The sequence below is a fragment of the Mus caroli genome, unplaced genomic scaffold (genome assembly GCF_978045245.1).
Source record: "Mus caroli unplaced genomic scaffold, Mus_caroli_1 scaffold_2, whole genome shotgun sequence".
Lineage (NCBI taxonomy): Eukaryota > Metazoa > Chordata > Mammalia > Rodentia > Muridae > Mus > Mus caroli.
In genome coordinates this window covers 129,117,285-129,144,467 of record NW_028227257.1, presented here as the reverse complement: position 1 = coordinate 129,144,467, position 27,183 = coordinate 129,117,285, and the positions used below count along the sequence as shown (strand labels likewise).

Sequence of the window (27,183 nt, the reverse complement as noted above, 5' to 3'; positions counted from 1 at the left end):
TGTTTGGTTTCTACAAATAATAATAAGCTCACGGCTTCGCAGTGTTCGAGGTGAAACTACCAGCTGAAATCGGCATTTAATCAGCTTTTTTTTGGCTTTTCGTTTTGTTTTCTTGCTTTTGTTCCGTCGCGTTTTGTGTTTTTTGAATTTTGTTTTTGTTTGTTTGCTTGGATGAGGTTTACTATGTCACCTCTACTGGCGGAGTAATGTAGCCCAGGCTAGCTTTGAACCTGACACAGTCCCCTGCCTCACCCTCATGAGAGCTAGGAATATTAGCATGTACGACCCCACCCAGCTCATATTTTTAATATTTGGTTGTTTTAAGGGGGACGTGACACAGTGCCCCAAAGCATGTCACCTTAGCCTTGAGGAAAGAATACAAGCAAGGTCTTCACCTTTTTCCCTACTCTTCTCCCTGACTCGGACAACGAGCACAAGCTCCGACATCCGCAGAAGCAGGACATAAAACTTTCAGTTTAGAGGAGCCCACCACTAGAGGAGACAACTGGTCTTGCCTTAACAGCTTGGGAACATCAGGACCTTACTGTTCGGTTTTGTTTTCTTCAGTGTTGCGGCTGAAGTAGTATGTGTGGGCTCATCAAGTATTCCGTAGCAGAGCTCTCTACACAGTACAGTGCAGTCCTCACTCAGGTCCGTCTGCCTCTTACCATTGTGTCCTTCCAACATTCTCCAATCAGATTTTTCTGTAACTGCCCACACCATCAAACTTAATGAAAAGAAGGGGGAAAAAACAGTTTTACACACTCTGGACCATTTCTAAGGCACTTGGGTCCTAAGGAGCTCCTACTGTACAAATGTAGACTCTTTTATCTCCTTAATCTTTTTTGTTGTGGAGTTCCAGCCTTGGTCAGAGAAAAGGAAAAAATATTGCTTTCCCTCATATTTTTAATTCTTCTCTTTGAAAACATCCATAGTAAATTAGATCCTCAGATCAAATTAAGTTCTTTTCTTTTCTTTCTTTTCTCTTTCTTCTTTCTTTCTTTCTTTCTTTCTTTCTTTCTTTCTTTCTTTCTTTCTTTTTTTGTTTACTTTTTAAGTTCTAGAAGAAAGCCTGTTGAGACTTGTGTAGTGTTTTATGACATTGTTAGGATCGGTTCCACCGCTGTAGGTTGTTTGTTGTCCAGTGCCCCATGAGGAAGGATCTCCAGGCATAGTGTTCATGATCTAGTGAGTAAACACAGTATGTTTAGATGAATAAATAGATACCATTTATAAAATTGAACAAGAGTCATTCGTTCTTTTCATCTTTTATTAGTCTCATGGTTCCAGAATAACACTTTAAGACAAATATGCAAATACACTGTGTATTAGCCAGGCTGGACTCACTTAAAAGCCCCAAATATTGAGCCAATAAGGAGATTTGGGCTTTAAGTTCTCTGAGTTCCTGATTTATACAGAATGTGGAAAAGGCTACAGTCCTCAGATGTTGAAAGAGAATGGATGATGAGAGATGTTTATCCTCATGGCCAAAAGAAGTGCTACGCTACATTTACAAGAATAGAGCTTAGCCTATTTTGCTTTGGGTGACAGCTTTGAAAGTGACTGCCAAGTCGGTGACCAGCAACATTAACTTCTGACAATTCATCATCTCCTGTGACTTTGAGGGCAGACTCTTGCATTCTATGAATCCTTTGAGGCAAACAGTGACCTGCCATAGCTTTCCTTTATTTTGAAAGAAGCTAACAAACCTCAGAAGACACAGCTCTCAACTCAGTCTGGCAGCAAGCGAGGCTGACGGAAGGGTCCAGAGCTAAGATCAACAACTAGCCACAGAGGTATTCAAAGGCTGGAAAGGCTGGGTCGAAATGTATCTGGGTTTTGGGTTCATGAGAATAAAAGCAAATATTCATGGGGTAATTTGTTTACAAAGGGAAATCCAAGGCTGAGATATTTTCATTCCAGGCCATGGTCAGTGTTTTAGGCTTATGGCCAGGCAGCATATACCATGCCAGCACATAGCATGGCAAAGCAAATCCGTTCATGTCGAGGAACAGAAAAGGAAAGGAGAGGACTAGCCTACAAACCTCCCTTAAAGCTCTACCACCTCTCAAGGACCAAGCCTTTGACACATGGGCTTTGGCAGGGGACCAACTTCAGTTGATAACAATGTTAATCATTCAAGTTACTGGATCAAATCTAAGAAATGCAAATGTCAATGAATTTCTGTGTGTGCAACATGTAGCTTAGAAGTTGGAGGGTGTTGTTGTTGTTGTTGTTGTTGTTTGGGGGGGTTGTTGTTTTGTTTTGGGGTTTTCTTTTTGTTTTGGGGGGGTCTTTTTTTTCAAGACAGGGTTTCTCTGTGTAGCCCTGGCTGTCCTGGAACTCACTCTGTAGACCAGGCTGGCCTTGAACTCAGAAATCTGCCTGCCTCTGCCTCCCAAGCACTGGGATTAAAGGCATACGCCACCACTGCCTGGCTTTTTTCTTTTTTTATTAGATATTTTCTTTATTTACATTTCAAAGGCTATCCTGAAAGTTCCCTATACCCTCCCCCCACCCTGCTCCCCTACCCACCCACTCCCACTTCTTGACCCTGGTGTTCCCCTGTACTGGGGCATATAAACTTTGCAAGACCAAGGGGCCTCTCTTCCCAATGATGACCAACTAGGCCATCTTCTGCTACATATGCAGCTAGAGACATGAGCTCCGGGGGTACTGGTTAGTTCATATTGTTGTTCCACCTATAGGGTTGCAGACCCCTTCAGCTCTTTGGGTACTTTCTCTAGCTTCTCCATTGGGGGCTCTGTGTTCCATCCTATAGATGACTGTGAGCATCCAAGAAGTTGGAGTTTTATTAGCCAGGTTCAGTCCCAGAACCTGGTCAGGTAACTTGAAAGCAATTATAAAGCTCTGCTGAGTTTTAGTCTTCTCTTCAGTGAAATGAGAAAACAACAACAACACAAATGCATCAAAATACTTTGGAGTTTTGTCTCAGACAGGGTTTCTATTCCTGCACAAAATGTCATGATCAAGAAGCAAGTTGGGGAGAAAAGGATTTATTTAACTTACACTTCCACATTGCTGTTTATCATCAAAGGAAGTTAAAACAGGAACTCAAGCAGGTCAGAAGCAGGAGCTGATGCAAAGGCCATGGAGGGATGTTACTTAGTGGCTTGCTTCCCCTGACTTGCTCAGCTTGCTTTCTTATAGGGCCCAGGACTACCAGCCCAGGGGTGACATGTCCCACAATGGTCCCTCCCACCCTTGATCTCTAGATGAGAAAATGCCTTACAGCTGGATCTCATGCAGGTATATCATCAAGGGAGGCTTCTTTCTCTATGATAACTCCAGCTTGTGTCAAGTTGACACACAAAACCAGCCAGTACAAGTTTCAAAGAAGTGTATGCAAGAAGTCCCTAATAAGTATAAGAAAATGGTTACATAACTGTTTATTACTTTAGAAATCACTATGTTTAATATAGTAATTCATGTTATTTACATGGATAACTTCTGCAAACAAAATATGCTCATAACCAAAGCTAATGTGATTATTCTTATCACTTCCACTTTAACAAGCATTATTGAATCTGAAACACCTGGATATTTTCTTTGTATTCTACTGTGACCTTACAGCATCTGGGTTGGAACCAGATGCCTAAGGCTGAGAAACACAAGGCTTCTGTTACTAATAGAGACAGCTGGGACGGGAGAACAGAAACCTCCAGAAAGCCTGTTCCCCAAGGCGCAATCATTGCCCCATTCCCTCACCGCTTACCACATGCACAACATCTTCCCATCTCCAAAGGCTGGGGTAGGCCTCAGCTCTTGCAGTTTACTATGATAAATGCTCCAAACCCCAGAGTGCCAGGAAACTTTGAAAAGCAAAGGAATTTGCTTTTCAAACACCAAACCCCTACCTCCAGAAGAAATGCTTACATCAGAGCCCAGAGATGAAGAATTCTATGTTACACTTGCAGCCCTTAACCTATTGCAAACTCCATTCTCCAGCTCATTAAAAAAAAAAAAAATAGCTACAGGCGAAACCAGTTGGAAAGCGCCTCTGAAGAGCTAAATAGGATTTGACAAAGGTTCACTCTCCCCTGCCAAGCTGGGTTGGGTGGAACTGCTTTTCCATGTAAAACCAGCAATGGTCTTGAAGGAATTATGTGTATTTTAATAAAATTATTCTACAGGGAAACATAGCTCAGATTCCTTGATGCATTTCTATATCTACTGTCAAAATGAGCTCCACCTGGCGGAACATGCCGAAACAGCCAAGGGACAATAGTTTTCTCCAGTGAAGTCTCTCTTTCCTTCCACCAAAAGGGAGATGTGGTAGTCCTTGAATATTAAGCCTGCCAAGTACTACATGTTTCCCTTGTAATGTAGCAAGTTATTTTCCACCCCAGGAAGCTAAGGCTCAAAGCATCTAAAATACTTGCCTAAGTTCACAGTGCTGATAAATATGAGGTAAGCTCATCTGAACACGGCTGCAAGCTCCTTTAATACTCTCACTTCCTCTCTCACGTTGGGATCCCATCTGGCTTATCCTGTGTAGGCTGCCACAGTCTCTGTCAGTTCATATGTGCATCAGTCCTGTTATGTCTGGAAGCTTAGCGACAACTTTTGTTAACTGCATATCCTTATTATAAAATGGACTCCGTAGAAACCACACAGGGTACATCTTCATCATCTCTATGTCCTCACAGCTTGTAACAATTCCTGCCATCTCGAGAAGTTCAACAACACTTCCGACTGAATGATTTCATTGCAAATGTGCAGGTGCTATATTTTCGAAGTTAGTCTCTTCCAAGCCGCTGTGTTAAAGGCTTGGTCCTCTGGGTGATGTCATTGGGAGGTGATGGTGTGATTTGTGGGAAGTTCAAAGGCCAGTCCTTCCTTTTTGTGATCCTGGCTATGAACTGAATAGTTTTTGCATGGCCATATGCTGCTGCCATTGACATATCCTGCCCCACCCCAAGCTCAAAGTAGCATGGCCATTGGCCATGGACTGGACAGAAACTGAGAAAGTGGATAGGAGACCTTTGCTCCTTCACACTAATCGTGTTAGGTATTGTGACAAACATACTCAGGGTGATAAGTTATTAGGAGGGCAAACTGACTCACACTGTCCTTCTGAAGTGAAGGATGAAAATAATTTAATGTCTTATGGGTTTTTTTTTCATTGTGACATAATGAAATTTCTCCTTTGTTTTGAAGGTACCTGTAAAAATTTCATGAAATTTATGGAGCATTATTGTTCCCTATGACTTTGACAAGAGCCAAATCTGTGCTGCTGAATCATAAAGAATTATTTTCCTCATGGGGTATATTATCAGTTTCTCATGAAGAACCTGTTTCCAGAATTCCTTCAGTTATGGTAACAATAGAAGTGCTAGGATGATGTGTACTGATTTAGAACTTAACATAGGGTTTCACACACAGAGATCCACTGTTTGGGTTTAATAAAATGATGTCTACCTGGATCATGAGTTCAAATCCACAAAAGAACCATTACCAATTTGTTCCCTGGACATAAGAGTGACTTTGAACCTCCGCCAGCACCTTCTTTTCAGGTTCCTCTCGAATGACACTTCAGTAAGTTCCTTCACTAATTCCAGGCCATTATCTCTTTTTCTCTCTTTCCTCTTCCTTTCCTCCTTCCTTTCCTCCTTCCTTCCTTCCTTCCTTCCTTCCTTCCTTCCTACCTTCCCTTCTTTCTTTCCTAGAAACCAACATATACAACTGCAGAAGTAGGAGGAAAAAAAATCACTCGAAGCAAGCTAGGTCCTATGCAAACACAGATGTTAAGTCACCTCACTATAAAATCTACCAGTTACACATTCATCAGCAATGAATTTAGCCCGTGTTTCATAATGAGTTGACTTAATATGTTTGTTAATCGGGGATATAAGTGATAGAATAAACAAATAATGCATAAGCTGATAAATATTCAGTTGACTTACATAAAATTAAACATTAAGAAAAATCATAGCCATAAGTTCTCGTTGGACTGAATCTTCTCTGGCAATACATTAGCCAGAAATTTAGCTCAATGAATAATAGCCTTTATCATTATTTTATACTCGAGTACACACTTAGCATACATTTCCCACCCAGGCTGTCTTAGTAACTTGTTATTTTTTGTAAGAACAAGGACACATTGCATAAAAGAAGAACGTAGATTTCCTGACGATGAAGAAACCCGAGCTGCCCACTTTCAGTGTAAACTGGACTGCTGTCTAGTCCCCCGAAAAATTGCTCCACACTAGGACAATGTGACATTTAAAAAAACATGAGTCTGAGTTGGGCCTAGATAGATGGTTCCATGGTTACAAATATGAACTGCTCCTGCAGAGGACCTAAGGTGGCTACAGTCACCTAGAACTCCAGCTCTAGGGAGAATCCAACCTCATCGCCCATGCCCAGACACCTTCACACACACACACACACACACACACACACACACACACACACACACACATTAAACAATAAATGTAAATATTTAAAATGACTCTGGATCACACTAGTTTGCTAAAACAAATACCTAATGTTCACTTAAATGTAGTTTGTTTTTCTTACTTAAAACTCTGGAGAGTAAGCTTTTTAACTAATAAATTTAAAACAAGAAGATTCATTCCTTCTGAAAATGCTAAACTGCCATGTTAGAGCTGAGGGAGCACTGAGCAAGCCCACGAGTCACAGTTGCACACTCTGCTTGTTTTGTTGATACAGTAAAGTCTCAGTTAATACTTCAGCACAGATGCAGAGAGAGGTGGGCTTTACTCAGAGGAGCCACGAAAGGCTGGAGGTGGTTGGACCTGCTTATACTCTCAACCCTCAGGAGGTAGGGCAGGAGGGCCACAAATTTTCAGCCAACCTGGCAACGTGCTGTTGTCATACCTGGGGCAGGGAGAGATAAGAAATAAAGGACGCCTAGAGGAAGGAAGGGAGGAAAGCCAAGGCAACCTCTCCAAATTACTTCTAGTAAGTCAGGTAGGTTTTGTGGGGTTTTGTTTTGTTTTGTTTTTGTTTGAGGGGTTGTTTGTTTTGTTTTGTTTTGGGCTTTTTTTTTTTGGTCAATATTTTAAAAGACAAATGTGTTGGTCTTTTCTTCTTCACTCCCCCTGCCCCTACTGCCCACCAAAGTCCTACACAGTCAGTTCGAAGCAACCAGGGTCAAGCATAAAGCTGTATTCATCTGGTTTGTTCATCTGGTTCTCTCTCATTCCCCTTCTATGTGTTGGGATTTTCCTGTAAACTCCCCCATGGCCTCCAACTGTCTGTCACCCCCATGTCTCCACCCGCATTAAAACCTGCCTTCAGAAGCCTGATGTCCACATCAGATATCTGGATGAGGAGTCAGGTTCTACTTAAAGAGAACTTGAAAGATCATTTCTTTCTTTCTTTTCTTTTCTTTTTTTTAATGAAGTAATAAATGGAGGAGATCCAAAGGTAGATTTGATTTGTAGTAATTTCTGTTTGAGTTTTGTCTTCTCGAGGAAAGATAAGGCCATAGAAAAGAGCAAAGGCCAAGCAGCTCCTTAGACTCAAGTCTGAGCCTCTCTAAGGCTTCATATCTTCTTGAAAGGAGGCAATAACATGCCCACACAAAGACGGTGTTAATATTAATGAGTGCTTTGTAAGAAGAACAAAAGCACAACCTGTGTGTATGAGATGTGACACATAAGCCCTATTATCTGAACAGTCTCTGTTTGTGCAATGCAGGAAGCCTGATCACTCGTTAAGTGTGAAGTGGATACTGTAAAGTAATAAGCTGAATTATGTTGAGGGATTAAAGTTGCTGCCATGGGGAACAGGGAAGGGAAATGAAGAAAAACAAGTCACAAGTGACATGCCATCAGATAGCAGAAGGTTTGGGCAGGCTGGAACATATGTCACAGTGGGATTCTGATGCCTTGGGGTGGGGTCAGAGCAGACTGGGCTGACCCTGTCCAAGAGCCATTGAAGAGGGATTCTTGCCAAGGACTGACTGCGCAGGGTTAGCACTACACGGGGCTACAGAGAGGCTAATGCTGGAGTCTGGACTCTGTCAAAACCCCACTAACCATCCATCAAAGATGCTTCTGTCTTTGGGATCCTAGAACATTGACAGGGTGTCTGCTTCTCAACAGGAAACAGAACCTGCCTTGGTTATGACTGTGTGAGATTTATTTCTCAGCTCTGGGGAGCCTGCCTAAACTTTCCCTTCCCCTTTCTGTTTTAGGAAAAACACAAAGGTTGTGATAGAGCATGTAGACCAAGGTCATGGGTGGCAGCTTATCTGATCACCTGTTGGTCCTTGTCACCTCTTTTGCTGTATCATCACGTGTGGCTGGACTCAGCTTTTGTTTCTTATAGTGTCAATTTCTCTCTTTTCAATTACTCATCTGATCTGGCATGTTGTTCCCTTTCTCTATTAGAGAACGTATTACTTAGCACTGGAATAGATAATTTGTTCTCTGGCTCTTTGAATGAAGCATCTGCCAAGCCTGGAGCACAGCCTTTAGCAGCTTGGTCCTAGTTAGATACCGTTTACCCAACAAGAGCAAGCTTGTTGCCTCTATCCACACCAGTAAGTTGCTTTCCAGCCACAGTTCTCTGTTGGACTCAAAAATAAGGAATTTTCAATTTGTCTGTATTTTTTATTAAAGACAGGTGGTGATACTCCATCCTGATCTCTTCCCATGTGAGCAGAACCCAAAACCCTAGATGCCTCACATTTTTAAAGACTGTATTTTTGAATAATGTCACAAGTTGTCCAAGCTATCAGAAATGCTAGAGGTCTTGAGGGTTTACAGGCAAGAGGCTCTGCTGCATGTTAGCACAGAAGAGGCATGTTTTAGCTAGTCCTATGAGAGAAGAGGTTTCTATGATGTCAGGAACACAATTGTTCAAGGGAGTCAGGGACTGGAGTGTAAAAGTGCATGATGAGCATAAAAATGGAGCCAGAGAAGCTGGAGCATCAACAGAGAGGCTGGGATGTTCAGTGATGGGACAGAGAAAGAGGAGAAGCCAAATATGGGTCACAGAGTGGGAAAAATGAAAGGGGTGTACATGTAGAGGTTCAGCAGAGCCAAAGAGGTTGACACTAAAGCAGGGGAGTATCAGAGGAGCTACTGCATGAGCTGAGGGAAGGAGAGAGCCAACGTCCCCATCACCAGATAGCAGTTCTAGAGAGGAACAGTCATACTTCATGAAGGAGAGCATGACTGTAAAGTAGGTGTGGTCAACTGGGGTGGCAGGTTCATTAAGATGATGCTGACCCTGGATTAAGACAGTTAACACTTCCCCTAAAGTTGTCTTTAGATTTCAGAGAAGAGACCAGGTTGCCATGAATAAAGAGACCAGAAGCCACGGAGGTGACCAGAATTGAAACAAGTCAAAATGAGCGGGGAAAGTGAGCTGCAAAGAGATGCTGATGTAGCACTGTGGCACATCAGTGGGATCCAGGCTACAGACGCGTCCCACTACCAATATGTGCAGGAAGGGTAAATGCAATTCCTCAAGCTTCCAACCTCATCTTCTCAGAACAAGAGTTGTTCGTTCTCCTGGGCATAGACCCATGTCGCCAACTTATCCCATCCATGTACTGCCCACCATAGGCTGTCCCTCACAGATGGAGGTCAATATGGATTTGATTCTATGATCATTATCTCTCTGTCCTCTACTTTGCTGAGTTTTTTATCTCTTTTCCTTGCCTTAGCATATATTCTGTCTTCTGGACGAATCACCTCCTAAAACCTGGCCCAAACGAGAAGCATCCTTTGAAGTCCGCTCTTGTCCTATTGTCCTGGTAAGACTTGGGTTCTTACGTGCATTGAGATCTTTTCTACTTTCATGGTGAGCCCAGTTGGCTTACTTTGGGAGAGCAAATCCACATAAGCCACTGTCCGAGTTAACCTTCCAGCTGTCTGCAGGAAAATGTGGGTGGTGTGCAGCCCTTGAAGCTCTGAAACTTTGCTGTCCTTCAGGATTTAAAGAAGTGCCTTAGTCTCAAGTCAGAATTACCCAGAGAATTCAGTGTTTCTCAAAGATAGTTTTCATAGCTATGGTCATCAAATGTGTGACCAGAAAAGCTCCTCTCGTTTTAAGGTAATTATTTTTCAACGAGGTTGGATTGGCCATTGGATATGCATGGCTCTGAAGACAAAGGCAATGTGGATAGAGAATATTCATGTACAATGGAAAGATGCCATGCTCACTCAGTAAAGGAACAAAAACCACTAGATACAATTATCATCCCTGTCAGTTTAGGCTTTCATGGATGTACATCTGAGCACTGAGACAGAAAGGTCACATCTTTCTTACTCCTTTCTGGAATAACATCAGCGTAAACACGGATTCAAAGAGTTCACTCCCTAGCTTCATAACTGACTTGCCTTGGAACAGCACACAGATGCTGAGATTCAGGGTGATGGATGATCTACAGTTTTGCTATTGAGGAAATTCTCCTTTCTATTGGCATATCTCAGGACCAGAATGCCTTTCACAGCTCAACTCAGCTACAATATTTTTCTGGCATCAAATTAGTCTCACAGGGTCATAGTGTTTTGTGACAAGGATTACACAAGCCTGTACACTCTGAGTGCACATAAACACAGAGGGATAAGAGACCCGTTGTTCTCACAAACAGCAAGAGGACTAAGCATCCACTACCTTTGCAGTGATTCACCGAGTAGCTCATGGCAAACACACTGGAGTCAAGTTGCTCGTACTTTTTCTTTAAAGGAAAGAAAAATCTCTTGACACAGTTGTGTGCCAGTTTCCTCCTTAAAAAACTGAGGGAAAATTATGTCTGCAAGCTTACTTATATTTATGGGAACCAGAATGCTTAACTTTTAAAAATACCTCTAGGAAAAAAATTACAAGATGCGTTCTTCTATAAGTTGTGAACCTATAAATATCAACCTGTGTGGTATATAATATAAATTGACCCTAAAATGTTATGGGTGCAGTATTTAAAAGAATTTTGTCACAAACATAAACAACTTTTGAGTTTGGGTATTGTCTCTGACTATTGACACCCAAGCACTCCAGTTTGCCCTGTGTTGTGAACAGCAGAGCTAAATCCACATTTTAAAACACTTGCGTTGATGTTTGTGAATTTTTGCTGACTCCTTGTCAACTCTTCCCAACGCAATTGACAGTCACAGCTGGGAGTTGAAGGGCTGACTCTCAGATCCTCTTATCACCGCTGTCATGTATAGTATTAGTCCTACTTTGTCTTTGAATTTTCTGTACCAGGTATTCCTTCAGCCATTTGCTTGATATGTGTGAAGATTTATTTTAGTAACTATGTAGGTTAAAAATAAAATAAAAACATAAATAAAAGGATTAGAAAATCCACTCAAAGTGACAGAACTATTCCACATGGAGCATACTGAGAGTGCTCTGTTGTATGGAAACACTGGTGTGAACCCCCTATGCTGAGCTGAGGGTGCTCTACTGCATGGAAAGACTGGTGTGAACCCCCTATGATGAGCTGAGAGTGCTCTATCACATGGGAACACTGGTGTGAACCCCTATGATGCTCCTAGAGTGCTCTATTGCATGGAAACACTTGTGTGAACTTCCTATATTTGATGGAATTCTTCCCATTCCTCTATGATACCTTCTATAAAAGCTACAAACCCGGGACAACAAAATGGTTCAGTCAGTAAAGTATTTGCCATACAAGCTTGAAGGCCTAAGTTCAGATCCCCAGCATCAACGTTACGTTTTATATAAATAAAATTAGAAACAGATGTGCCAGTTTGCCCTGACAATCCCAGCACTGGAGAGGCAGAAGCAGGAGGATCTTTTCAGCTGGCAGACCATCAAGTCTAATTTAATCCACATTCAAAGAGCTAGCCTTTCTCAAAAAAGAAAAGCAGTCAACAATTGGAGAAGAAGACATTCAACATTGGCCTCTGGCATGTGTGCACATGTGCACGCGCACGCACACACACATCCATCACACATAACAATCACACATGTAGTGGGTGAGAATCATTGTTTAAAGATAATCTAGTACAGAGCAACAAAAGAACAGAGTGGATAAATTTGTGTTTATCTTTGTTGAAGAAGGACTTTGATGAAATTAACAAGTTTTTCACATTGAAGAAATGGTTCATCACCAGAGGGAAAACACAGCTCATGGAAAGAGACAAAATATTTGCAAACCATACAGTGATGAAGAGTCAATATCCAGAATATGAAAACCAACCCAACTTGAAAATAAGCAAAGGGTTTTGTAGACATCTCTCCACAGAAGATGAATGAGTGAGCAATAAATACAGAATGCTCAACATTGCAAATGACCAGGAAGTGAAAATCAAAACAGTGGTATGCTATTTCACCTCTATTAGGCTGGTTATCTGAAAAAATAAATAGAGACAGAAAGTAAGTTCCGGTAGATATATAGAGAAATTGGAGTACTCACACATTAGTGATGGCCACCGGAAATAGTATGGTCATGGTAGGGTCAGTATAATGGCTTTTAAAAGAAATAATCATATCATTGATCCAGCAAATTCAATTCTACATATTGATCCAAAGTAATAAAGCAGAGATCCAAACAGATACTTCAATACCAGTGTCCATAATAGAATTGTTTACTATAGACAAAACATAGAAGCAGCTCAAAGGTCCACCAACAGCTAAGTGGATAAACAAATGTGATTTGTACTTGTAACAGAATATTCTCCTACTCTAGGATGAAAATTCAATTCTGATACACCATGTACCATGGATAAACCCTGATAACATTATGCTAAGTGAAATAAACCAGGCATAAAAGAATGAATACTGCATGTTTTCCTAAAAATAAGACAAATTCAGGCAGATAGAAAGCTGTATAGACACCACCTTGACTCGGCAAATGGAGAAAGAGGACTACAGAACTTCTCTTTAAAGTGATGCAAAGCTCTGTAAAAGGCAAGCTCATTTGGGTTGGCCTCATTATGAATACACATGATGCCAATGCATTATCTTCAGAGTGGTTAGAACCAAAGCATTAGTAACATTTTATTTTCAAGATTAATGAAGTCAAAACTTAGTATGCTATTGTTTTTTCTGTATCCTTAGAGGTCTTTCTGGATGCCCCTCAGGGTCCTTTAAAGTGGAAAGACATTGGACTATACTGGTCCCAATCAAACTGTACCATCAAATCAAAGGTGATTTGAAGGTGAGACCATTCTTCATTAAACAATATATAGATGACATATGAATTCATTCATACCTTAAAGGGTGTCATGTCAATGAAGGGGGATGTGGGGCTAAAATCTAAGGTACTTTGCTCTCTGACCCATGTACCTGAAGAAAGGCAGTGTCCTCGGGGATGGGGGTGGGAAGAATGCAAGTTTTTGATTATTTTGTTATCTGTCCAAATTGCCATATGTACAACAACCAATAATTTTTGTTAATATTTCAGAAGTTAAAAATCTCAAGGCTGGCACCAACAAAAGCTATTTGTTGTTGATACACTATCTTGGTGTCAACACACACACACACACTGATTTGTGTGTGTGTGTGTGTGTGTGTGTGTGTGTGTGTGTGAAAACAGAGAATTGTTGAACAGGACAAGAGAACCTTAAACCTCCAAGACCCCAGCAACAAGCTTATCATCTGTTATTTAATAAAAGAGCATGGGTCATAAAGATACTTTGGGCCAAGCCAATGAGAGAAGCAAAGGCACAGGAGGGGTTTTCAAGGACACACAAGGAACAAATGGGAAAGTCACCTGTAAGATCTGAAGCTCTGCTAGCCAAAGCTGATCTCTTTGAAAAGCTTTGAAGTGAACTCTTTAATTGGATTGGCTCGTTTATGGCAACTAGAACCAAGCTCAGTTCTCCCAGCAGTGCCACCACTGGCTGCGCTGCAGATGTGTTCATTCTGCATGCTCTCAAGAAACCATGCAGGCTGCAGTGACGATCTTGCTGGGTTGTCTTTTCCTAGGACTTCCAGGCACATTTGTGTCCTAGGGACGTCCTGGTTATTCCAGGTTTCTCACTCACCATTTCTTTAAAACGTATAAAGCAATGGAACAGCTGCATCCCTGCTGTCTATAGGAAAAAATATTAGTCTGTGAGTCTCAATATTTAAATTTGTGTTAAGGTCATCATACCCTTTAAGGTCAAATTCCTTTGAGCTTTTCTCTCACATAGGGATAATTCTTTATTTCTGGTATTAACAAGGGGTCATATCACAGGCAAGAATAATTTTGAACACAGATTTTTAGGCCACAGAATGATCATTTAGCACCAGTATTAGATTCCTTTTTGATTTGGGCCCTTAGGCAGACGGTTTATAAAAGGACTCCAAAAGCACTTGGCCTTTGTATGAATGAGAGAGTAAGCACCAGAGAGTTTCTGACTGTAATGAAATCAGAAGGGTCAGCAACCCCTGGCTGTAGACATTAATTAATGGGCAGCCTGACCATCAGGAGAGCACGGTGTGCTTGGAGGATACACGCTGTTGGGAAGCAGCTGCTTCTGCAGCCTCTGGGCTGAGGACAGAGAGAAGGAGCAGTGAAGGAGGGGAGGGGAGGGGAGGGGAGGGGAGGGGAGGGGAGGGGAGGGGAGGGGAGGGGAGGGGAGGGGAGGGGAGGGGAGGGGAGGGGAGGGGAGGGGAGGGGAGGGGAGGGGAAGGAGAAGAGAAATAAGCCTCTTGCACCAAGACAGTTTGTCCACGCCTTTGACCCCACAGTGTGTTAGTTCATTGCCTTTCTTTGTTCTTTATATATTTGCATCTACATGTGGAAAAACATGGCTTTCTTATCTTTGAAGTAAAATTTGTTCTCTCCCTCCTCAGTACCTGCCCCATGCCTTCACTGGACATCACTTGTCTCAAAGCAGAAGAGAGTTTAGCACAACACGTGATCCAATTTCATGTTCTCTAAAATTACTTCTGTGAAATATCCACCTTCTTGCCACAGCTTGATTTACCACATTGCCAGGAAATAACAAATGCAATTACATTGGAATCAACATAATAGGAGCCCAGATTGCCTTAACATTCCTTTTGCTTTGGAAGGAACTTAATATGAATGAGAACCAGCTGTCTGTCTGTCATCGTGAGCATTTGGTCAGCTTGCATAACCGATGACAGATAGGGCTCTTTTGGAAAATACTTTAAAGTCACATAATTGCAATGGCTATTCTTTTCTTGACGTCTTTAATATCTATAATGGGTCAGACAAAGCAGATTTATCTTACCTGAAGCCAGGAGAGAATTCTGGGCTGTCCAAGCCATTATCTCCCCAGACTAGTTTTCGCTGCCCTAATGTTTTGGATTTTCTTAATAAAAGGGATTGTAAATGATTGTTCAAAGGAGACAGCAAATGAAAGAGAAGCCTTAAGTACTAGTTGTTGACAATTTCAGGAAAGTAAATTTTTTGAAGGGAACTAGAATCTGGTAGTGGTGATGGGAGGTGTGGTTCTACCTCCCATGATAGGGTGATGGGGGCTGTGTTCCTTCACTATTTGAGCATCACAATCCACTTTTGAGTTGTATATATTGGGTTGTCGCGGACACTTGGTGACATAACTTTCTCAGGATCACAAAAGGCTCAGTGACGTGTGGGTCTGACACAAGTCAATAATAAAGTTGCTAAGGAGAGAGTTTGGCAAGATTTATAGGATCATCATAGTAAAACTGGGAGAAGTCCATACTATTTCAGTAACGGCTACTTAGTGTACTAGAGGAATAAAGCCCTAACATTAGCCACAGTGAGGAGACAATGATGTGACTTGGGTAGCCAAATGCTCGGAAGAGGCTTATGATTCTCACATGACCAGGTCATGGTTTATTAATGGAGAGAGGAGAATGAAAATGAGATTACCATATAGATATAGTTGGTTCCATGTTTGCTACTGTTTTAAAGGTTGTGAGATTAATCTAATGTAGAAAACAAAAATACATACTTCAGAGGAAAGTAGGCTACCTGTGGAGATAGAGAAAGAATGGTTTTGTTTAATTAGTCATTGTATTTGATGACATTTCAAATGTTGCCCCCCTTCCTGGTGTCCCCTCTACAAACCCTCTGCCCCATCCTCCTCCCCTTTGCCTCTATGAAGGTGCTTCCTCACCCTTCACGCACTCCCACCTCACCCCTCTAGCATCCTCCTTCTCTGGGGCATCAAGCCTCCACCAGACCAAGCACCTCCCCTGCCACGATGTCAGATAAGGCAGTCCTCTACTTCATATGTAGTGGGAGCCATGGACTGGCTCATGATTGATGGTTTAGTCCCTGGGAGCTCTGGGGGGGTCTGGTTGGTTGATATTGTTGTTCTTCCTATGGGGTTGCCATCTCCTGCAGCTCCTCAGTCCTTCCCCTCACTCTCAGTACCCAGGCTCAGCCTAATGGTTGGCTGTGAGGATCTGCATCTGTCTTGGGTGCTGACAGAGCCTCTCTAAGGACAGCCATCTTTTAAATAAATCCCTGCCAAGTGCAAATGACACCTGAAATGCTGGTAACATAGATTCAGTATGTTAAAATGAAGACTCCTAATAACAGGATGCAACACACAGCTAAAAGACTAAGTAATAATCAGGATCAACGTATTTATAATACACATAATTTAAAAATAACATCCAAAATATATAAAGAATGCATAATGTTGTTAATAAATGATGATAAAGTAATTGAGATAATAGGAAATCATATTTAAATGAGAAGGAACATTAATTTAGTTAGTAGGAATAGACATACAACCAGACACTGGTAGTATCTCCCTCATCAAAATAAAGGACTTGAAGAGTCTGGACAAACCCAGTATTGTCCCGGCCTGCAGCAAGAGGAACTGTTTGTTGCTCTCAGAATAGGAGCATTTCAGACCAGAACACATCACTGGGCTTGTTTTGTTTTGTTTAAAAAAAAAAAAAAAAAAGGTCTGTGCCTCCTGTGGTGGTATATTATGTCTGCATGCTGTATAGAGGTGGAAGCTGCCCACCTTGACACTCCAGGCCCGCCCACCCCTGCGGTTGGTTGCCCTTCACGTACCTCCTTAAGCTGTCTTCAATGGTCCCTGAAGCTACTCTCAAATTTGTCGTCATACTCAAGCACACTGCTTTCTGGGGGTTTTGTTTTGCTTTCTATTTTCTTTTTTCCACCAGTTATTGGTCCAGCATGCACATATGCACATTTACATTTTCTTAGTCACTTTAGGCTATATATATATATATATATATATATATATATATATATATACACACAAACCACAGCCTAAATGACAAAAAGTCACATTGTAGGACACTCTCGGGGACATTCTCCCAATCAAAGTGAACATAGTTTCAATGCTATCTCAGCACCCGAGGCTTTGTAGGCTACACAAGCTTCTTTGTGCCCAAGAAATGGCACACAAGAGGGCTCTTGCTTTTATGAACACCCCCTGCTTTCTATATCCATGCTGTGCTAACTGTTCATAGTCAGTAGTACTCAGATTATGTAGTTCAGCTCGGAAGGAGGGAAGAGGGAGGGAGGGAGGGAGGGAGGGAGGGAGGGAGGGAGGGAGGGAGGAAGGGAGGGAAAATGTTAAAAACCATTATTAAACATTCTTCAACTGCTTGTCCAAAAGGCAGTTCTCTCAATGCCTCTTTAAGAGAAGCCATAGTAATTTCCCATTCCTATGCTTGTGAAATGTGAGGAGTGCCGGGTGATGGTCTCATGCATCCACAGTGGCTCTTCTCTCTGAGGGAGTCTCTGACAGAGGACATTCAATTCAGAACAGAGTGGCACCAATGGCTTTATTTCTCTGGGGCTGTTTAAATAAGTTCCTGCAAACTTGTTGGCTTGCAACAACTGAGACTTTGTTTCTCTGAGTTCTGGAGGCCAGAAGCCTAGAAGCAAGATGTTCTTCTAAAGTAGAGGTTCTTAGCCCATGGGTTGTGGTCTGTCCTAGCTTCTTCTAGATGGACCATACCTCTGACCCAGCTTTTGGTGACTATCAGCAATCCTGGGGATTCCCTGACTAATATCATCTTGTTTGCTGTCTCTTTCTCCCCATGGGCTTTACCTCTATGCCTCTCATATCTCTTTTTTTTTTTATATTTTTATTACATATTTTCCTCAATTACATTTCCAATACTATCCCAAAAGTCCCCCATAGCGCCCCCCACTTCCCTACCCACCCATTCCCATTCTTTTGGCCCTGGCATTCCCCTATATTGGGGCATATAAAGTTTGCAAGTCCAATGGGCCTCTCTTTCCATTGATGGCCGACTAGGCCATCTTTCGATACATATGCAGCTAGAGACAAGAGCTCCAGGGTTCTGGTTAGTACATCATGTTGTTCCAACAATAGGGTTGCAGATCCCTTTAGCTCCTTGGGTACTTTCTCTAGCTTCTCCATTGGGAGCCCTGTGATACATCCAATAGCTGACTGTGAACATCCACTCCTGTGTTTGCTAGGCCCCGGCATCGTCTCACAAGAGACAGCTATATTTGGGTCCTTTCAGCAAAATCTTGCTAGTGTATGCAATGGTGTCAGCGTTTAGAAGCTGATTATGGGACGGATCCCTGGATACAGCAGTCTCTAAATGGTCCATCCTTTCATCACAGCTACGAACTTTAACCGTGGCTCACAACCTTCCTAATGCTGCAACCCTTTAATACAGTTCCTTACGTTGCCGTGACCTCCAACCATAAAGTTAATTTTATGGCTACTTTATAACTGTAATTTTGCTATTGTTATGAATCAGAATGTAAATACTTGTTATATAGGATATTTAATACGTGACTACCCCCAAAGCGGTCACAACCCGTGGGCTGAGGACCTCTGCTTTAGAACATTAGTCAATGGATTAGAGCCAACCTTAAAATTAGGATGATCTCAACTTAAATATCTTGACTGAATCACATCTGAATAGATACTTTTTCCAAATAAGGTCAGTTTCTTGGCATAAGCAACACCTAACCTCATCAGAAACATTAACTAAACCATGAATGTGCAAGGAAGCACATTAGCTACAGTTGACACCAAAAGAATTGTTACAGGTCTCATTGTCTCCAAAGATGAGAGGAAGTCAATATACCAGCTCACCAGAATGCCTACACCTGCAATAGCACTTGTGAGTGCATGCACACATACAACACATACAACATGTACATATACAACAAACACACATACAGTACACACACACAAACACAACACATACACAGTATACACACACAACATATACACACACAACACACACAGTTCACACAAACACACACACACACCACACACACAAAATAAGCACGCATGCACAGTACACACATACAGACACAACACACACACAGCACATACATATACAACACACACAGTATACATATACATACACACACCACACACATACACCACACACACACAACACACGTACAATACACACACAATACACACACAACATCACATGCACACCACACATATAATATGCACACACAATATATACACACAACACATACACACACAGCACACACAGACAATAAGCACACATGCACAGTACACGCATACAGACACAACACGCACAACACATACATACACAAAAGACCCAGTACACACACACATACACACAACACACACATACACACAACACACACATACACACAACACACACAACACATACACTACACACAATACAGACACACAACAACACATGCACACCACATACACCACACACACAATATACACATACAGTATACACACAATATATATACATACAACACATACACACACAGTACACACACACATGTAGTGGATTTTGGAAACTCAGTGTCAACCAACTAATGCTGTAAGATACTTCCTAAGACAGAAAAGAAGAGAAGGCAGATACAGTCTCTATCTTAAGAAGAGAGCAACTGTTTGGCTGCATCATTAGCAGTGCAACTTAACGTGGTGAGTTCCTTCAAAGAAATCCGCTCTTTTAAAAGATTGGCCTAATCCTCTATCCATGTTCAAACGATTATTTAATAAACCAGCTCTTAGCCTGGCCTGAGGCTAATTCCTATGAAATCTTAATGAATTAAGTATGAGCTGATAAAACATTCTGATCCTGAGTTTAGTCATCAACAAATATCCAAACAATAATATCACTTTTCCAGCCTAGAAATAACATGCTTAATAATGGGTCAATTCAATCTTGAAATGAAACACAGATCAACATCATTGGCTAATTTTTTAAAATATGTAATATTGAGATGCCTACCACATTTTTAATAAAATTTAGAGGGAAGGAAAACATCTAAGAGGGAAGATTATATCCAGGAATTCCCTTTTGTTGATATCTCAGTCTCAATGAATTTCATATTTTTGACTCCGGCTTTGTTTTGTTTTAAAAAATAGATTAGGTAAATGATATATAAAGCTAGAGATAAAATGGAAGGTCCTATGGAAAGTTGTAATTCTCAGCAAATGTGGCAAACCAATATAGATGCATAGACTCAAGTTACCCAGCTCTGCAAAGCACATAGTCAAAAATTAATCCACCCTGCTTGAACATATGTCAGAAGCCATAATATTTTATTTTACTACAATAAAGACTATACCAAAAATCCACATAACCTGGAACAGGGGACATGAGAATTAAATCATTTTTCACAAATACAACCCAGATAGTTCCATTCATTTCTGTAATATTTTTGGAGCAGTCAATTTGGTGTGATGTAGAATGCCTTCAATCACCTCAGCTCTGCCACATACTGGCAAATCACATAACTTTAAAAAAATATTCTCCTACACAACGTGACCTGGACTTTCCTTAGGGAAAGACTGAAGTGTAGACTCTACCATGCGGGGTTATTGGGAAGGGCATTAATACTCAGGAAAGTATCTGCTATTCCCAGATTGTAAACACTCAATAGGTGAATCTGCAAACTCACATATGTATTTGACTGGACTGTATCAAAAAACAAACAAACAAACAAAAAACAAAAATCAGAACAAAAAAGCTAACAATGTATAGCTTAAGTTTGCACGTGAAAGACACCCACTTTACAATTACTTAATTATAATTAGAAACAAATGTGTTCAAGTTTATGCCATTGCTCTTGGTTGTCTGCTATGACTAAATGGTTAAGACTCAATTGCAGAAGACAGAACACCCATCACCTGTAAGAGAGAAACTGGAACCTACTTGGAAACTCCTCCCTGCCCTCTAGCTTTGATGGTAGCTGAAGAAGAGTCATTAATGGCACTATTCAACTCTGTGCCCAGAATGCTATAACGTGGATCTATCAGGCAAGATGCGGCTACTGGCAAAATAATGGAATGAATGTTATAGGACTAACCAACTACTTCTCATGAAACTCGAGGCCTTCTTCTCCAGATATACCTGGTACTATAAACATGTGCGAAGGCCTGTAAGTCAAGAGGTCATAGATCCTAAAGGGGAACCTACCATTGCTGATTTGCTAAACAGACATATTGGGAAGCCATCTTCTAAATATTTGTATTTGTACCCACTGATTAGTGCTGTTCCTAACCTTGGCCAGGGAAGTTTCTTTATGCAGTATAAGTTAATGTGGAGACTCATAACTGGTGAAAGTGCTGAGAATAAGTCACTATTGGGTGTTGATCCCTAAATGGGACATCTATATGAATACCCTCAGGTCACAAGGACCATCACAAAAGAGGGTAAAGAACAAATGTCAGAAGCAGAGGGCAGCAGTGAGGGCTATGAAATATTGTTTCCTGGATGGGATGTGAACTCACTGAAACTACAGTTATCTGTGTAAAATGAAGCCTCACCAGGTGGTATTGCACATCTTTAATCTCAGCACTGAGGAGGCAGAGGCAGGTGCATCTCTGAATTTGAGGTTAGCCTGGTCTATAGAGTGAATTTCAGACTACAAGGAGAAGTAATGTCAAGAAGGAGAAGAAGAAAAAGGAGGAGGAGAGGAGGAGGAGGAGGAGGAGGAGGAGGAGGAGGAGGAAGAAGAAGAAGAAGAAGAAGAAGAAGAAGAAGAAGAAGAAGAAGAAGAAGAAGAAGAAGAAGAAGAAGTTGTTGTTGTTGTTAGGATCAGTTAATATTTAGAAGGCAGTATTAAGTGACTCTCAAAGAGAGAGAGAGAGTTGGAAACATGAAACTGAAAGTGTGAGGGAAGCATCCTGGGAGTGTCTGGTCGGGGTGTGTATTCAGGGTGCATGTGATCAAAACCACTGTATACATCTTGAAATTATCAAATAATAGATAAACAAAAGACATTATTGATACAGAAGACTGTTATTCATGAGGGTAGGCACTGTGGTGTCATACACATATCCTTTCTCCGAAAAGGCTTCAGCATGCAGCTATAAAGGAGTACAGCTCAGGGCTTCAGAATCTTCCACAGCATCCTCTCTAAGTGCACAGTCGCACAATACTCTTGTGGTGGGCCCTGTCAAGAAGAGTTGGTGCAGAGGTCTGCTAGGCTCACAGTAGTCTCCAGCCATTGACTAACCAATGGGTAACACAAGGCCCAACCATTTCCTCCCATGCCAGGGCCCCAACCTGGGCAAGCTATACTCCTGAGTTCGAAGCCCTGTTGGGCTGAAGAGAGTTGCCATGTGGTGGGGGAAGCACCCTACCTAGTCTCACTACCTACTCTTTTTTTTTTCCCCACAGCTTGACATCCCAACAAGCATTCTACATTTCTAGTGTCTTGACACATTGCATACCTTTATGAGATGTTTGTTACTGACAACATTGACAAAAAAAAATAAAATAATATTCTGGCAAAAGAATAAATGGAAACATACAAGCTTTTCATTGCTTTCCCTGAAACATCCCGTCCACACTGCTCTAAGTGAACAGTCCATGGCTTTGGCTATACCTGTTACAGTTAATCCAAGGTTTATATTCGTGAGTATTTACCCTGTTTGCTCTGACAGGGATTTGCTTTGTTTGAGTGAAGTCCAGTTCTTTCCCTTGTACTCACTGTCACAATGAAGAAAGAAATGTCACCTGTGATTCACTACAACAAAGCGTTTTTATATCAATTAAGATTCGCAATGCCCTTAAATGTTCCTCAGAGGCCTGGTTTTCCAAACTATCTGTCATGTTTATTGCTTTTCTCTGGCTAGTATCCAGTCTCTCCACCCTGCATCTGTCCTCAAACTCAGGCTTTCAAATTCATTGCAAGTATTCTCCAGCAAGCAGCCAACCTCGGGAGCTGGGTAGGGAAAGCAGGGCCCGGACCACTAAGGAGAATAACTATCAAAGCTAGCCACATGAACTTTCTACCAATGTTCATCTTTGCTGCTGAGTGATTGCAGAACCTTTAGTGCTTACATCCCCCCTCCCCCACTCCAGAGAAGATTTGGGAAATTATCACCTAAAACACAAAGTATTAAAGCACAGCTCCAGGAGAAACAACTCCTGTGTCTTCCATCATTACACCAACAAACAAACTATAGCCTTTCTATTAAAATAACAAAGTTGGTGCTTACACTTACACAGGTCCCTAGAGCACCTAACAGTTATGATTTGGGGGTTTGCAGAATGAGGAAGAACAATGTCTTCATTTTACATTCCTCAATGAACACTTACTTTATCCTTATTATCTATGTGTACGTATATGAACGTGTGTATGTATTTTGAGACAAGGTCTGCATGTAGCTCAGGCTGGCCTCCAATTTGCTTACTCTCCTGTCTTAATTCCCCAAGCCTTTGAGTTGCAGGAAGGCGCCGCCATACCTGGCAACACTGAATCTTTTAGGAGAAACACACACAGTCAGCAGCTCTTCCCTCAGTCCTGTTTCCTGTAAGCTCACATGCTGGCCCTACGTTCTAGCCATCATCCCAGCCCACTCTCTGAGAAGCTCTTCACCAGCCCCCACTCCCGCTCACCTTGAACCACCATCAATTTCTCAGCAAATGCTGCTGCTTTCCCTGCATTCTGCCTTCACTGGAGTTTCAGTGTCTCCAAGGACCTTCCCTCCTGATTCAAAAGATGTGTGACATCCACAATCCAGCTCGAAACTTCGTTTGCCCCCACACCCCATCCAGACCTGGTCTCTTGCTTCTCCTCTAACCATGAAAGCACACTGATACGGTGTCCCATTCTACACTCTGACATACACACGTCTTCTTTCAGTCCCTGGGAGATGTAATAATGTCTTGTTTTCCTGTATATTTCCTGCAAAATATCCATGCATTAAGTCGCAGCTGGTCACTAATCAAGGGCTAGGCACTAACAAGGGTATTAATTAGTGCGTGAAGTGGACTCAGAACCTATCATTAGGAAACAACCTGAATGGAAAGAATGGATTAAAAAGGCAAAGGCTATGATCCCACAGAAGACAGAGAGCCCATGGGCTGGAAGGGGTCCATAATCCAGGCCTCAGATAAATTTTAACAAAGACTATAGAGGAGAATGGGTGGTCGCAAATGCCCATTGATGGTGAAAGTCATGAGAAAGCTGAGGTGAGACAGAAAATTAATTTTAAAGTATCCTGGGTGGCAGGGGGGAACTTGAGAGAGTAGTGTAATACCAAAATCTTCCGGGTCAGGCTAAGATAGAAACAAAATCCAGGGTAGGGCAAGGAGTCTGAGGAAAGTGAAAGGGTTCAGATATTAGCTTGAGCCAGCAGCCAGTCCCTGGCAGTTAGCCAGAGTTTCATTTGCAACTGGCTTTGCTACAGAGATGAGTCTGCAAGAGAAGAGGACCCATATTAGGAATCAAAACAGTCTGTTACGGCAATGCAGGTAAGCCTTAAGGGGTGGCTCTTGGGTATCATAAGGCATGCAGCCACCTCCTTCAAAGCCAGATGCAGACCCAGGAGCCTCCACTCTCCTGAAGAACACCATTTTAATCTAATTGGCACAAAGTCTGTAACTGCACCATAGGACTGAGGGGCCTCTGAGTGTCCTGAGCCAGGATGCCTCGTCCAACGTCTGGATTTTTAGCACACCTGGATTCACTTTAGGATTCCAGGCACAAGCATGGTAGGGAGAGTCAATGACTTTCCAAATGTCACTGCAGCTCCCAAGTCATGGATAACCAGACAGCACAATCACTGCAGAAGCATTTTAACATTTGCAACAGGCATAATTGTTGTCTTAGTCCATGAGCATGGAGTGCAAACACAGAGCATCTTCTCTGCCTCAAGTTCCTCCAGTTGTTGCCCTCCTTAAAACTAGTGGGTAAATGAAAAGTAGTTTAGAGGCTAGATCCTTGGGAGTTTGCCTCTTCGGTTAAGAAAGAGTGAAAGTCTCCCTGTGTAATACTAAACTATGTGCCACTGCAGAAGAAGACAGCTGGGAAATCCGTAATAATGACAACACTTCCTTAATGATGACGGCATCGCCCAACCCTGTCCCATGGCATGGCCAGTTCTGCCCCAGTACTGCTAATTCAGAGAGATGAGCACTGTCTTCCCAAGTCATATGCATGTCATAATTCTGATTAAAATAATCAAAAACCATAGGCTGGAGGCTTAGAAACAGCAATTATTCTCTTACAGAATCTTTCAGAGGGTGGAAGTCTGAGAGGAGAGTGCCAGAATGATTTCCGGGTGGCCCTCTTCCTGTTTAATAGCTTTACCCTTGCATATCCTCACATGGTAGAGGGAGGAGGAGGAGCTGCAATCCTTAACCTACAGGTGCTAATCCAGGGCTTCTTAACCTGTGCTCAAAACCCTTTGGAGGAAGGAGTGTCCCATGACCCTTTCACGGAGATTGCATAGCATATATTTACATTATGATTCATAGCAGTAGCAAAATTACAGTTATGAAGTAACAACAAAATGATTTTATAGTTGAGGGTTACCACAACATGAGGAGCTGTATTAAAGGGCAAAACAAACCTAGGAATGGCAAAAAAACTATTACTCTAATTCCATTCATGAGGAACCTCACTCAGAAACTCAAAGGCCTCCCAAAGTCTCTGCCCCCTAATACAAATCACCATGCAGATTTGAGAAGGAGTGGGACCCAGTTTTCCCACTGCAGAGGTCTGTGGTAACAAACTGGGAGTCTGAGTAGTTGTCATAGCAACAATCCATTTAATACAGGGAGGAAGGGCCATAAGTGGGCCATTTTGAAACAGGTTGTCCTTTTTGATACATGTCCTCTATTACCTAATAATGATCCAAATTATCTAATTTGGGTCATTCAGTTATCTCAACACAGATGTCTTTGAAACCAGATGTACACAATGTCCTGAAGTATACAACAAGAAATTATACTGGCCACGTCCATGTCACCTGGGCCTTAATGAAGCTCTTACCTGGTATCTTTATTAGTCCCAATAGATGAGGCTCTTAATTATACTTGCTTTAAAGGAGAGATGGGGAGGGAGAGAGGGAGAGGATACACACACACACACACATACACACACACAGGGCAGGGGTGGGGAGAGAGAGAGAGAGAGAGAGAGAGAGAGAGAGAGAGAGAGAGAGAGAGAGAGAGAGAGGCTGTGTATCAGAGAAAAAATATTTGGACTGACTTTTTAAAATGTATCTATTAATAAAAATGGTTCGGAAATTAGATCCTGTAGTTTCCCTTGTTCGGGCTTTGCCCAGAATCTTCAGCTAAGCAGGTCTCCTCATTAGACTCCTAACATCTACAGCAGTACTGTTTCTATGCTCATCACAGGCTTTGCTCAATGCATGAAGCATAAAACAACCACAGCAGCAGAAAGGACTTGAGTGGGGAGCCCTGATGGTTGTCAGGGTAAGTGACCTCAGTGAAAGTTTGAAGATTGCAAACCAACTTTATCCTTAGCTATTCAGAGCCTTCGCTGGATTAAGACTGATGAACTAATTAGGCCGTGGGTGGCTTTAGTTTGACTTCCAATTTAAATTGCTTTTAAGTTTCTCATCAGCATAGTTCGAAGGACAATATAAAAAAGAATCCATAAATTCAGAATTACTCTCACTCTAAGAATGTAATCAAATAAGCCGTTTCTTGTGTTACCCAGTGACCTCTCTAAGAGGGCCCTTAGGATGAATTTATCACAGGTTGTAGTGGCAGAAAAAGCTGAATGTCCCCCCAGGCAGCCGGACTCCATTTTGCTTTATGGGGACATTCTATCAGAGACCTTGGGATGTTCCTGCCTCTGTGTCAACTGCTGGGAAGTACACAGTCAAGAGAGGCCGCTCACGGCTTTCACGTTTGTTCAGGCATTTTTCTTTTCATGCTGTGAAAGAAAAAATATTATTAAAGTAGAATTGCAAATTCGGATAAGAAAAAGAACACAAAAAAATACATTAATTCTCACTACTTCAAGATAGTTGATGGGACTTGTTGTATTTCTTAGTTTTGTTCTTATGCCCATGTCTCTTT

At 41.8% G+C, this 27,183-nt stretch overlaps 1 long non-coding RNA gene across 1 annotated transcript in view; it reads right to left on the bottom strand.

Moving 5' to 3' along the window:
- Positions 1-1,098: 1,098 nt before the first annotated feature.
- The window catches only part of LOC147005923 (uncharacterized), a 48,875-nt gene continuing 22,790 nt past the window's right edge, over positions 1,099-27,183 (bottom strand). The window contains exons 3-4 of the long non-coding RNA XR_015045326.1: positions 26,939-27,037; positions 1,099-1,185 (exon numbers count right to left, since the gene is read on the bottom strand). This is a non-coding gene — a long non-coding RNA (uncharacterized LOC147005923). The remainder of the gene's footprint in view (positions 1,186-26,938; positions 27,038-27,183) is intronic.